Raw genomic sequence first — 14635 nt, 5'->3', positions numbered from 1 at the left:
ATTCCATCTGATACAATCTGTCTTTATAACCTGACTAATGTATAATGTGAAAGTATTTACAGATCCTATATTTGACTGTATGCTGCCATGGGGGAGAGGGGACAGAAGGGGAAAAAATGTGAAACTCAAGGAATTGTGGAATTGTATATTGTAAACTAAAAGTAAACAAACAAATTAATATAAAGATTATTGAAATAAAAAGAAGAAGATAAACTTTTCCCACACATGTTCTCTCTGGCAACTTTGTGTTTGCAAAGGTAGAGCATGCCTTATATTTACTTATTTATTTTGTTTCTTTTAATTTTCCCCATCAATCACGTTATGTGTGTGTGTGTGTGTGTAATATATATATATATATATATATATATATATATATATATATGTATATATGTGTGTGTGTATCTATGCAGTACTCAATGGTAGAAGTTCAACTGGCTGATAGATAATGGGAGACATGCCATTGGGGGCTCTTGGGTAACACACAATTCTCTGACTTATTCAATATGACCCTACTATGTCAGTTTATTCCTACAGCAGTAAAGGAGCAACAAATCTCTGGGGACTTCATATTTCCAACTAAGAGAGGAAAATTTCAAAATGTATCTCAAGAGCATAGTGAATATTTGTTATGTCATTAAATTCCAAAGTAGCATTCTTTATTCTTTATTCATATTATTAGGGAAAAGATAAAGCAAACTTTAGCAAAAGTCACTAAATCAAATGAAAATTTTACAATATATATTAATAATTGTATAGACGTTGTTCAACTCTCTATTCGGGCAAATTAATAAAAATAATAATATTATATCCATGATCACAAAGATCACAGTTATATACACTTCCAAAATGTGAACATATGTGTATATACATACATTTGCCCAAATAAAATATACATGCATATAGATTGTTACAGCAATGTACATTTTTGAGATCTTCCCTGCCCCTAGGTTAAGTAAAACTAGAGCCTGTGGTGGGAGGCCTATTTTTCAGGAGATATTTTGTGATTTGGCAGTGGGTCAAGAGGGTTGTTACTTCTTTGAACCTGGAGAAGGCTATATAAACCTTGATGTGAGGCTTTGCTTTGGGGCTCACTTTAAGAAATGTTGTTTGACTTGACCAGACGAGACTCTGGGCAGCTGTTGAGAGTCCCCTGGCTTTGAAAACCCAGATGATGATGCTTCCCTCTCTGGTAACTGTGATTTGGTATGGATGTAATGGTTGGACAGTTTGGAAGCCTGTCTGCTTGATCTGTTTCTCTGTCTTGTAACTTCATATACTCTGAAGTTCAGGGTGCTGACCTTTTTTCCCTAAACTAGGTAAACAATATATGTTTGATTGATTAAAGTAAGCTTGTTAAACCATTTTGAGTTGCTTTCCTTTAGAAAAGCAGATCTAAGAACCTGTGTTGGTAGACACCCTGGGGAAGCTTGTGTGCTTGTTGCTATATATATCCATAAATTAAATCATACATGCATATATGCACACAATTGTTCATTGAAACTTTATATATGAATAATGCATTAATACACTCATATGTCTATCCAATTCACATGAATACATGAATGTACACATATATGTTCAAAACACATATGCACTATGTGCATATATGTGTATAATGTAATCGTTTTCATTGCTAATAATATGTTTCCCTCAAAGATTTACCATTTGATAATTAAATCAAGTTCTTTTGTAGAAATAGACATTTAATAACAGAACTTTACAATTTCACCCTTGGTAATCCCATTATTAGGATTTTAATGATAATGGGGCACCTGGAGCTTTTTCCCACAGTTGTAAAATGTCAATGATGCATGGAGGATACACAATTGGACTTGAAATCAGGAAGACTTGAACTCAATTCCTGTCTAAAAGTACCAGGCTGACCTTGGGATAGTCAACTGAACTCCCTAGGACTTAGTTGCCTCATTTGTAAAATAAACTCTTTATACTAGATTCCTATCTAAGGTATCTTTAAACTTTAAATCTGCAAATCTATGACCTTTCTGCAACATAAAAAAATGATTTCAGTACTTAGTGAGGGTAATTAAATGCAAGCTACCAGATGGTACCCACTTCTTTCCTTTTGAGACTAGTCAGAAGGGGATCACCTTCCCATAACACAGTAGTCTTGCTATGCCCACAGGCTTCTGTCTCTTCACAGCACAAAAGCTTTTATCTTTAAAAGTTGATATAAATGTGCTTTTTTCCCACTGTTTACTCAACATGTGCAAAATGCTATCTATGGCCTTATCTGTTACCTACCTACACATTGATGCCCTAAAGGCCTGCTCATAAGAAAGACCATTCTTGGGTTCTAAGATTATCTGACATAAATCTACCAGAAAAAAGAATAACGTATTAATACAAGAAAGTGAGCTCAGTTAAGTAACACAGTTCAAAATATGTAAAGTTAAATAAAAGGGAATATTTGAACCAATTCCAACATTTTACTAGAAGCTTTTACCAATCACTCTTTTTTTTTTTTAGGGCAATTGGGATTAAGTGACTTGCCCAAGGTAACAAGGCTTGTTTTTGTGTTAAATGTCTGAGGCCGGATTTGAACTCAGGTCCTCCAGACTCCAGGCCCAGTGCTCTATTCACTGCACCACCTAGCCACCCCATTACCAATCACTCTTAATTCTTTTGTCTTCCCTCTATTGATTATTTCCAATTGGTCCTTTATATAACTCATTTGTACATTGTTATTTGCATGATTTCTGACCCAGTGGAATATATGCTTCTTTGGGGCAGGGAATACCTTTCCCTTTCATGCTGTCCTTAGAATTTAGATCAATGCTTTTGCACATAGTAGGTACTGATTTTATTGCCTTATGACCTGATACCTGTGCTTAGCCAATTCCTTCCAAATGGGTGATCCAATATTTCTATGCATACAAAGTTTCTATTTTTTTTCCAATTTTTTCCTGTATTCATTGGCAAAAAATTCTTCTCATTCACCTAGTCATGGTAAAAATTCCAAAACCCATGAAAATGACTGGGAGGTAACATGACACAGAAATTACTCAAAAATAGCTTAATCAAGAACTGCAAAGGAAGGTAGGGAAAACAAATAATTCAATTTGTTTCAGAAATTAACTTTAGTAAACTATGAAAAAACAAAAAACATTTCCTAATACTAAATTAAAGAAAAAGTAACATATGTGACTATGTTGTTTTTTTTTTTACTAGAGAATGATATTACAATAAAAAAAAAAGAAAAGAAAACTATGGGCGTTTTGTGATGAAAGCAGAACAATTTCATTGTGAAGAAAATCTGTGGCATATGAAAACAATTTTGGGATATATTTCTGGATATTGTTAACAACAAAGAACAAAACTACCTTAGACGAATAATACTTCTCAGTTTCTCTGATAAGATTAGTTGCACAGAATATAGGGTATTTCCCAACTTCACTTTTATGTGAAAATGACTGATGGTTGTGATTTAAAAATAAATCTGTGCATAATCTTCATTTGACTACAGGAAGAATAAAAATAGATCAACATGAAACCACAAAATATTGCCTTAAATAAAAAGGGATCTTTTAAGAGTTGTAGTTGAAGTCATATACAAAAATTTGGGCATTACGATTCATAAAGCCTATGAATTTTTTTGAAAAAATTATGTGTATGTGTATATATTCTTTAATTGAAGAAAAAAATTAAAACCTTTCTTTTATAATTGACTTTTGGAGGACTTTTCCAACAACCTACTTTTCAGAGTAGCTACCTGATAAGTTCGAGCCGTTTATCAAATAATTGAAACTTGTGTTTACACACATACCTGTTCTCACATATATTTCCTAAATAAGTTCAATATTAAATAGAAGAATGATGAGAAAAATAGTCATTTTGGACAAATTGTATATAAAACAAGTCCGTGCTTAAGAATATAAAATTATGAGGATGTGGAGTGACATTCATATGTTAGCCAAATTAAGGAAAGATATAAATTGGATAGTAAAAACTCTAAGAATTTGTTAAGAATGGAAGAAATGCAAAAAAAAAAAATTGCACTAAATACTACAGAACCTATACATATATACACAGTTATTTCTTAAATATGTATATATACATATAAATATAGATATTAATATAGCTATAGCTATCTATGTCCATATACATATAGCTATAGCTATATATGTGCATACACTTGTATCTATATGAATATTATGTATATGTATATAGGTATACATATATGTGCACATATACAGATATGCACAATTACACACTCTGAATACACACATATACACATATGTGTATATATACAAACATACATATATGAACACACATTAGTGTGTCTTTCCATCTATCTATTCATCTATCTATCTATCTATCTATCTATCTATCTATCTATCTATCTATCTACCTATCTATCCATAAAGTGATGACCATAGAAGATTCTAGATGGAGAAATGCTTGGTGTTTTCCAAATGCTTCTTTTTTTCATGTTAAACTGTGTGCAATACATGTATCCTCAGAATTCTGAACAGCCTTTGAAAAATGAATGTAAGGGTTATGAGATTTAAAGCTCTTCCATGCCCCAGTGAACTTCCTGACATAGCAGGAAGGGGTGGGGCAAAAGCAAGCGGAAGCCTAGCTAGAGTTCCTGCAGTGGCTAGCAGAGGGGGTGACGGCAGCAGCAGCAGAAGAGGCAGTGGCAGTGGTAACGGTAGCGCCGAGGTGGAGGTGGAGGCACAAACCCCTTTTGGAGCCAGTCAGAATTTCTACTAAGGACTCCTGCTGAGGACTGCCAGGGGCCAGAGCTGCTAGGAACATGCTTCCTGGTCACTGAGTAGGTGTGGAGAGGAAGACCTTTGCCTGAGGTAGCCTTTTCCGTTTTAAAGGCTTGAAAATGTGGGCTCTTTCTACTTTATCTACCTGTGCCAATTTCATAACTACTCTGATGGCTTTGACTTTCTGGTTTTGGGAATCAGTCTTTTGGTGTTTTAATAAATATTCTCTCTTTATCACCCATATAGAAAGCCTGATATATTTTGTGATTAATAACCACATCAGCATATTTATAATTGCAATAGGAATTGTGAATATTGCATTGCTGTTATATTTGGTGACGATGGAGGGATCACAAAATGTCAGGCCTCTATTTGGAAGCAGATGGGCTTTAGAGGGAGAAATGGCTATTCCAGGATGGGAGGATTTGCCTTATTTCTCTCTAGCCAGAGAATGGGCAAAAAGCACAAGGCCCTGTGAAAACTGGGAACCAAGGCTAAAAGAGGGAGAACCTGGAGATTTGGAAAGATGTTTGCAAAAATACCCATAGAACCAGGCAAAGAACTGGCAGGAGTGTGCAGGAGAGGCTGGGTCCTGCTAACATGTTATCATCTTATGTGTAAAAGTAGGGATAAGCTGCTGGAGGAAAGAGCTCAGATGGCTAGGGAGTAAGCTGCTTTGCCTGAGGATTTTTCTGTGTCATAGAGTTCAGAAGAGAAAACTAGAGGGACTCATGTGGTCCAGGAGCAAGCTACCGTTCATGTAGCTAAAAGGAAGCAAAAAACTAGCAGAAGGAATGTGCATGAAGGTTTTGTACAGGCTGGGCAGAGATTCCCTGACAGCTTCAAGTGTGTGAGGAGAATGGAGCAAGGTTAGATGAGGAGTCTTCTACTGTAGAAGCTCTCCCCATAGGAGGAAGAAGACAGGAGAACCACCGGGGCAAAACAGAGTCCAGGGAGATAATTGAGGATTTCACTCAACAGGAGATCACTGATATATTGAGTAGATTCACCCAAAGAATGGGAGAGTCTTTAGTGTCTTGGATAGTAAGAATCACTGATGAAGGCACCGGAGGAATAAAACTTAACAGTGAGTACTGCTTAAAATTCATAAGTATCAGTAAGAATCCTTTTGTACACCAAGATTTTAGGGATCACCATATGCAAGGAGGTAACAACAAAACTGATCTGGTAGCTTTACCTGCAGAGGGATGCATAAAGAAATATCCTACTGACTCTATGTGGCCTAGGGGGAGTCAGACCCTGGTACTCATTTGGAGACTGTATGAAAAAGCTAAAGGAGGAGGTAATAAAAATTGCTATCATGACTGGAGATGCAAATGCATATTATGATACCACCCTAATAGTTCCTCATAGAAATATCATAGTGAAGACGGCTCCTCCTGCATATAAGCACCTAATTCTGACTCTATTAATTGGAGAAATAGGGCACCCTCTTTCAGAGGTGCTGGATAAGATTTCACAATTAAGTTCCTAGGGGAATGGGAAAAACACAAATTTCCTCCGGAGAAGAGTAAACAGCCAGAGGATTCAGAGACAAAATAGATCAACAAGAAGGGACCTGCTTACTGCTCTATTAAGAGCAGGGGTGGACTTCAGAACAATTAGATTGTATTTGAACTAAAGAGCTGCATTAGCTGTACCAAGAAAAGGTACTTAGCATTAGAATTAATAGGGAAGCAGGAACCATCCCTGCAGGTACTCCTGAATCTGAAACTTTGTATCCATGTTTGCCCTACCTTCAGGGAGAATAGGAGATAAGCCAAGCCCCAGCCCAGGTAAAAGGAGTATGCAGAAGAGATTTCAGACCCCCATATTGGTTTAAAAATATATTGGAAGTATGGATCAACTACTGTGACTAGGGCACTGCTTGATACTGGGGCTGAGGCCACACTTATCTATGGAAACCCTGATAAGTTTAAACATGGAACTCCTATTACCATCACAGGTCTAGGAGGGACTGAAATATCAGCCAGACAAGTTAAAATGACAATGAAAATTGGGCAGTTATCTAAGAAAGAATATGGTTGTGTAATGTAATATCAAGCAAAGGCAACTTCCCAGGTTCAAAATACCAGCATAGGTGCTCTCTATTTTATTCAGTAACAAACCCAGAACAGAGAAGATCAAAACATGACATCATTCAAAATACAGCATTTACTAAGTGTGATTAAATAATCTCCAAGGCCTACCCCACCCCAGGACTTTCCAATCATTCAATCAATTACAAAGTCTCTGTTCCAAATACCACAAAGCCCCTCTTCTCAAATGGAGATTAGTTTCCAAACATAAGTAAAATACATTCATTTGCTCAACCATAGAACACAAAAAGGTCAAAAGTTCCCCACCCCTGGATCACAATTGAATCTACCCCAGAGTTACATCAAGTTTAAACACAGCACTTAATACCCAAATGGAGGTCTTTTCTTCATCTTGACACGAGGCAAGTTCTCAGCAATCTTAGTTCCTGGAGAGACAAGGCTTAGCAAGGCCATAAGATACATTGCCAGTCCCTTCATGAATTTATCCTCTGTCTGTAGAACAGTCCTAGAACCCCTGAACACATTAGCAAAGCCCTCTCCCAGGATTTCTGTAGACATACAACAAGAAAATCCTTCTTCAGGGCTTCTGAACCAACAGAAAGGCTCCCAGACCCCTGCAACAACAGCACTGTCCTTCACCAGTGGACAGTATTCATTCTGTCTGCCGGACAGTCTCCAGACCCCTGCAACAACAGTACTGTCCCTCACCAGTGGACAGTATTCACTCTCAGTACTGTCCCTCACCAGTGGACAGTATTCACTCTCTGTCTGCAGGACAGTCTCAGGCCTTCTTAACCAAATGCCAGGTTCCAGGACTTCTTCAACAGGACAGTCTTTCACCAGTGGACAAATCTGGCAAAATAACATCAAAACAGACAGACAAAGTACCAGCAAAACAGCCATGTCTCCTCAGTCCATGGCAGCTCAGGGGGCAGGTCTCAAAAGTCCAGGGCAATTCAAAGCGGCCACCAGCAATCTCTTAGTCTCTCCCTCTCCACGAGGTGCTGCTTCCAAAAAGAACTTCCGCCTCTCTCTTGTCTCTCCAAATCTACATCACCAGCTCCTCCCACTTCAGGACTTTCTTTTCACATCAACAAGCCCATCCCACAGGTGGGATTAACAAACTCTGGGTTTTAATACAATCAATTTGAAAACCAAGCCAATACAGGGGAATCTTTAATTGCCATTACTATCACAGGTTGTTGTACCCATTCCTCAATACATCATTGGAATAGATATATTGAGAGGCATGACTCTGAATTTACCTGAAGGGACATACCAATTTTCTGTAAGGAAGGTAGGAATTAATACAGTTTTAGTGGGAAAAATAAAAATGGACACAATCACTTTAACTGAACCTTCTGAAGTAATTACTTTAAAACAGTATCGTGTGCCAGGTGGGCAAGATGAAATTATCACTACTACAAAGAAATATGTTGAAGCAGGAGTGTTATTCCCTACAACCACAAGATGGAATAACCCTGTTTGGCCAGGAAGAAAATCAGATGGGACATGGAGAATGACTGTGGATTATAGTGAGTTGAATAAGGTGACTCCTTCTTTGTATGCTGCTGTTCCAGATACCATCCCCTTAATAGAAAGGATCCACAAATATGATGGGACTTGGTATGCAGTTATTGACTTGGCAAATGCCTTCTTCACCATCCCAATAGACTCTAAACAATGGGACCACTTTGCTTTCACTTGGCAGGGTAGACAATATACTTTCACCCGCTTGCCACAAGGGTACATACATAGCCCCACTATTTGTCACAGGATTGTGGCTGAACAGTTGGATGAATTAAACCTACCTGGTGTACAGCTACCACTACATTGATGAAATAATGATACCGGAAAAGATGCAGAAGAAGTGGAAAGGAGTTTGACCCTCCTAATTGAGCATATGAAAAGTAAAGTGTAGGAAATTAACACTGCAAAGGTTCAAGGACCAGCTCAAAATGTGAAATTTTGGGGTATACAATGGAACAAGGGGCTACAGGACATTCTTCTTCAAGCTTGTCAAAAGATGCAAGATTTTCCTACCCGTACCAATAGGAAGGAGGCCCAAAAGTTCATAGGGTTGTTTGGATACTGGAGGCACCAAATTCCACATTTGGGACAGATTTTAAACCATTATATAGAGTCACATGGAAGAAATATGAATTCGATTGGGAACTTGAGCAGAGTAAAACTTTTGAAGAAGCCAAGGCTGCCATACAATTGGTCCTAGATTTGTGGCCCATGCAAAATGGTCCAGTGGAATTGCAAGTTACTGTACAAGATGATTATGCAAACTGGATCTTATGGGAAAAACAACAAAGCCAAAATATACCTTTGGGATTTTGGTGTAGGATACTCCCTTCATCTGGAGTCCATTATACACCTTTTGAAAAGCAGTTATTAGCTGTATATTGGGCTTTGGTGGAGACTGAACAACTGACTCTGGGCCATGAATTGATATTAAGACCTGCAATCCCTATTATGACCTTTGTAATGAGTACCCCAGCTTCTCACAGAATTAGACATGCCCAAGTAGCTAGTATATTCAAATGGATGTGGTATATTCAAACTAGAGTGAAAACAGGCAAAAGCAAAGCATCTGCTCTACATGAATCTATAGCAAACATAGAAATTGTATGACTCAACCCCTGAGTCAAAGCAACATTTGGTACAGTCCACTGTAAAATGGAATGAGGGATATGATGTATTAACTGAGGAACAAAAGAGATATGCATGGTTTACTGATGGGACAGTGAAATATTTGGGCCAAAAAAAGACATTGCAAAGCAGTGGCCTATAACCCATGAACCAGAAGGACTTTGGAAAGTACTGGGATAGGTGGAAGTAGCCAATATCCTGAACTTAATGTCAGTATATCAAGCCATCAAAATAGAAGAAGGTAGACAGTGTCATATATTCACTGATTCATGGGTGGCAGCTAATGGTTTAGCTACATGGATGCCCATGTGGAAAAATGAAAATTGGAAAATTCATGGCAAACAAGTCTGGGGCAAAGAATTATGGAAAGTTATCTGGAACATGTCTTTGGTCACTGATTTGTCAGTTTTTTAAGTAGATGCTCATGTGGCCCTCACCACACCAGAAAGTGAATACAATGCTCATGCTGATAGACTGGCAAAGATTGCTACTGAACATATTGTCCCTACTTTGACAACAACTGATGATCTGATATTAGCGAAATGGGTCCACCAAACAGCAGGCCATTTGGGGGTCCAGGCCACACACCAGTGGGCACAAGATCGACGTATTAGTATTTCTCATTCACTGTTAAAACAGATAGCAGAAGAATGTCATATATGTCAATTGGAAAAGGAGCGAACTGTTCCTCAGGCAGTAACTGGAGGGAGAGCAAGAGGAAAAGTCCCAACCCAAATCTGGCAAATAGATTACATTGGTCCACTACCACTACATAAAGGAATGCAGATTTATATGTACTTGTGTTGACACCTATTCAAGGGTACTAGTGGCTTATCCTTATAAGAGTGCAACCCAGAAAAACACTTGTAAAACTCTAGGTCTCATAAGTCTATATTTTGGAACCCCAATGCAGATTCAAAGTGTCAAGGGGTCACATTTCAAAGGCAATGAAATGAAGAAGTATTGTATACTAAACAATATAGAATGGATATATCATATTCCATATTATCCAGAACCATCTGGGTTAATTGAAAGAATGAATGGATTACTGAAAGAACAGTTGAGGAAGTTAAGTTCCAATAATTCATATCAACATTGGAAGGATAATTTGTTCTTGGCTTTACGTAATTTGAATAGTAGACCATTGGGAGGAAGTACACCTCTAGCCTGAATGATGACTCCAAATCTGCAAATTAGAAAACAACAAACACATAAGATTCCAAATATTGAGTATTGGACCTTGAGGCCAGATGTCCCAGCACAGTACACAGGGACACCTGGTTCAGTGGTGTATGATTTACATTGTTTAGAGGACTTTTGGTTAGACAGAAAATACATAAGAAAAATCTCCACTGGGATATGCATAAGAATCCCTAAAAATCACTTTGGACAGATTTTACCCGAATCTTAGCAGTTCAAGGAATACATGTATTGGCTGGAGTAATAGATTCTAATTATCAAGGAGAAATTGTTGTAACATTCCATAATTTAGGTGAAGGGCCCATACAGATTCATAAAAATGATAGGATAGTTCAAGCGATTATCATTTCTTGTAAAACTATACCACTTGTAAAAACTGACCCTCCTTCCAAAATAACTGTCAGAGGAATTGAAGGATTTGGTTCTACTGATAAGATAAAATCAGGAGCTAAAGTATGGGTAAAACGGAAGCCAGATGATGTTCCAAATGCTGCAGAGATTATAGCACATGGGAGAGATAACACTGTAACTATTGTTTATTCTGGAGAAGATGATTACAAAATTGTACCCTTAAGTCATTTATTCTACCGTGAGTGAGGCTACAATAGTCTGGTTATTGTCTGTTTGCTTCTTCTTGACTTTTTGTCTGTTAACCTTGTTTGCTAGATTTCTTTCTGCAGGCTCGGTACCCTCCACCTGTAGATCCCTGATAGCTTAAGCTGGATGTCACCCTCTGTCTGCAACTGTGATGTGTCACCCTTGGACCTGGCATCAAGCATATTGAGAACTGACCTCTCAAATGGCACCCCATGGGACAGGTACAGCTCTACATCCGATTTCAGTAGCAAGTAGCCATGGAAAAAGAGACCTTCGCTCCTTACCACAAGATTTTGGGGCCCCATTTGTTTGGGGTGGGGGAAATGATGGGGAGCTTGTGCTCAATCCCCACCCTAAAATATAGTTTTCTGTGTTTATTGTGTGCTATCCTTGTTATATTGCTGTGAAATTATTTTGACACCATTTATTCCTAATGTACTTTTGCCAAGTAAGGGACATGAAAGATCTTGGGGCCAAATGTAAGGGTTATGGAATTTGAAGTTCTTCCATGCCCCATTGGACTTGCTGACGTAGCAGAAAGGGGTGGGGCAAGAGGAAGCAGAAGCCAAGCTAGAGTTCCTGTAGTGGCTAGCAGTAATGGCAGCAGCAGCAGAGGTAGCAGCAGTTGTAGTGGTAGCGCCAAGCTGTAGATGGAGGCGCGAACCCCTTTTTGAGCCAGCCACAATTTCTGCTAAGGACTCCTGCTGAGAACTGCCAGGGGCCGGAGCTGCTAGGAGTATGCTTCCTAGTTGCTGACTAGTTGCTGTGAGTGGGGAGAGGAAGACCTTTGCCTGAGGTAGCCTGTTCTGTTTTAAAGGCTTGAGAATGTGGGTGCTTTCTACTTTACCTGTGCCAATTTCATAACTACTGTGATGGCTTTTACTTTCTCTTTAGGGACTCAGTCTTTTGGTGTTTTAATAAATGTTCTCTCTTTATCCCCCATATAGAAAGCCTGATATATTTTGTGATTAATAACCACATCAGTATATTTATAATTGCAATAGGCATTGTGAATATTGCATTGCTGATATAATGAAATGGGTAAAGAATGCCCATTGCTTTGACATTCAGTTAGATGAACAACCTATAGAACTTTTCCTATCAGTATGCTTTTTTGTGTCAGACAATTTAAATAGTTAAGAAGTTGGAACCATAATTAAGCAGCCGGAAGCGCATGAGCTAGACTGTTCTTAAAAAATTAACAAAATTCTTTGAATGAGCCCAAGCTCCTCATTGAAACCAATGTTCATTTTTGAATTGCAATATCCCACATCTATTGCTGAGTTACTGAGATGAAGAGAACATTATAAGCACAAAAAAATCAAAAATTAATAAAGCAGACAGAGAGAGAGAGAGAAAGTTGTGCTTCTTGTGTTAACTAACAAGGAATATATATATATGTATATATATATGTATATATATATATATATATATAGGAAACTTTAAAGAACAGTAGAATAATATGTCATCAAGGAAATATATTCTAGAAAACAAAGGTGGACTAGTCATGTGGTGAGGCCAAGGGTTTTATCATCCAGATGTTAGGAGAAAAAATGTCTCACTGGGTGAACCTCCTGTTGTAAACTTACAGAAGGCCATGTATAAGAACACAAAATAGGATCATTGATGAGTTAGAAACTGTATCACTGGAGGGAACATCCAAATTTATTAGTTTACAGATATATTTAAGTGTCTGAATGTTTGCTAGGTAAATTAAACTTAAACACATTTTTGCTCATTAGAAAAAAAAATATGGAATTGTTCAACATCCAAGACTGTTACAGTTTGTCATGAGTTTAACTTGGAAACAACGTTTTAGTAGAGAATACTTAGCAAACATAGTCAAAACTTCTATTTTATCGATTCATGAGTCACCTTTAGGCAATTAAATCTTTCAATTTTGTTTATCTACCTCATGAAGCTCTTTTTTAGGAACATAATTTTTATTTATGAGATATAGTCTTAGTCATATTCAAAGATTTGAAAACTACCTCAAATTCAATGCCTACAAAGATAAAATCTCAAGAAATGTCACACAGGAGGCCATTAAAATATTAAGAAACTGATGTGGAATATACTGGCATGCAATCAGAAATAATAGTAATACATACTGCACTGATCAGTGCTTTAATTCAATTAAAAATGAACCTTTAAAAAAGCTCTCAGGAGGTTGTATATTGTCATGGCATATATGTGAAAGATATCTAATGGAAATTTCCTTAATAAATGCACAAGAATTAAAGAGACATGTATTGAATAAAAAAGAATTCTTAGGAAATAAGTCAAACTCATGCTTTGATACATGCCTTGATTAATGTTTTAAAAGTACATATAAATGTCTGTGTATAGCACCTATACATAGATGCATTTAAACGTGTGATTTAAACATCTATGTACCTTTTGATATGTAGCACTTATTGACCTTTCTATAGCAAAAAATAAATAAAATATTTTGAAGATGAATTATTTTGATATTCCTCTTTAATGCAAGATACAAATGTCTTATCAACTTATAAACCTTTAATAATATTTTTATTCACATTTTTCTACTGAATTTTTTGACTGACTTTTCAGCCTACCATTTAAAATAAGAATAGAGAGTCTATTCCCTTTGAATAACTTCATCACTTCACTCATGCTGAAACTATTTTTATAGTTTGTCTCCAGTCCAGGAATCCAACAGTAAGCACACTGACAGAACCTAGGGTGAGTTTGATCCTGGCTGCCTGCATTTCAATATAAAAAAATTTATCATGAGCGTTTTTCAAGCATACAGGTAAACCCGGTGCTTTCTTACCTTTATCAAACCATCAATATATGCACATATTTTGACTTCCACCAAAATCTCTGAGGTTTCCCAAACTTTTCAATCTTTTTATTTCAACCTGTATGTATCTTTAGGGAAAACATGGAATAATTCTGAATGTTTGACACAGACATCAATGTGTATCAACTCTAGGAATATTCCTGGAAAAATAGTCAAAGCCTAATTTAAGCTTTTAAATACTAGTCTTTCTCCAAATCAGGAGCATACCTTTCACACAAGAATAAGGAAAGAGAAAAAATAAGCAAGGCATAGCAAGTCAAGATATAACATTGCTCTCACATCAATGGTTTTCAGAGAGAGAGTCAATTTGAGAAAGCATTCAATTTTCTTTTCCGAACAGAAGAGATGTATTTTACAATTACTTTTATAAATGATATCTGGGTGAATTTGTGACATGATTTTCTCTTCTATTTGACTAACTGAATATCTACAGGCTGGAGCTGCTTAGACAGTCAAGTCTTTGGTTTAACTAACTTGTTGATTGAATAAACTGGTCATTTGAAATGACAAAGCTAAACAATTGAACTATGATGATTTGTAGTGAAATGCTACAGAAG

At 37.1% G+C, this 14635-nt stretch overlaps 1 long non-coding RNA gene across 1 annotated transcript in view; it reads left to right on the top strand.

Annotated features, from left to right (window-relative positions):
- LOC138166598 (uncharacterized) overlaps window positions 1-7139 on the top strand; it is a 397412-nt gene extending 390273 nt beyond the window's left edge. Inside the window, exon 3 of the long non-coding RNA XR_011169640.1 lies at window positions 7048-7139. This is a non-coding gene — a long non-coding RNA (uncharacterized lncRNA). The remainder of the gene's footprint in view (window positions 1-7047) is intronic.
- Window positions 7140-14635: the final 7496 nt, after the last annotated feature.

This window comes from Petaurus breviceps, unplaced genomic scaffold, assembly GCF_028583685.1.
Source record: "Petaurus breviceps papuanus isolate PSGF00001 unplaced genomic scaffold, PetGlider_PUasm1.0 225, whole genome shotgun sequence".
Taxonomy (NCBI): domain Eukaryota; kingdom Metazoa; phylum Chordata; class Mammalia; order Diprotodontia; family Petauridae; genus Petaurus; species Petaurus breviceps.
This window is presented reverse-complemented; position numbering and strand designations above follow the sequence as displayed.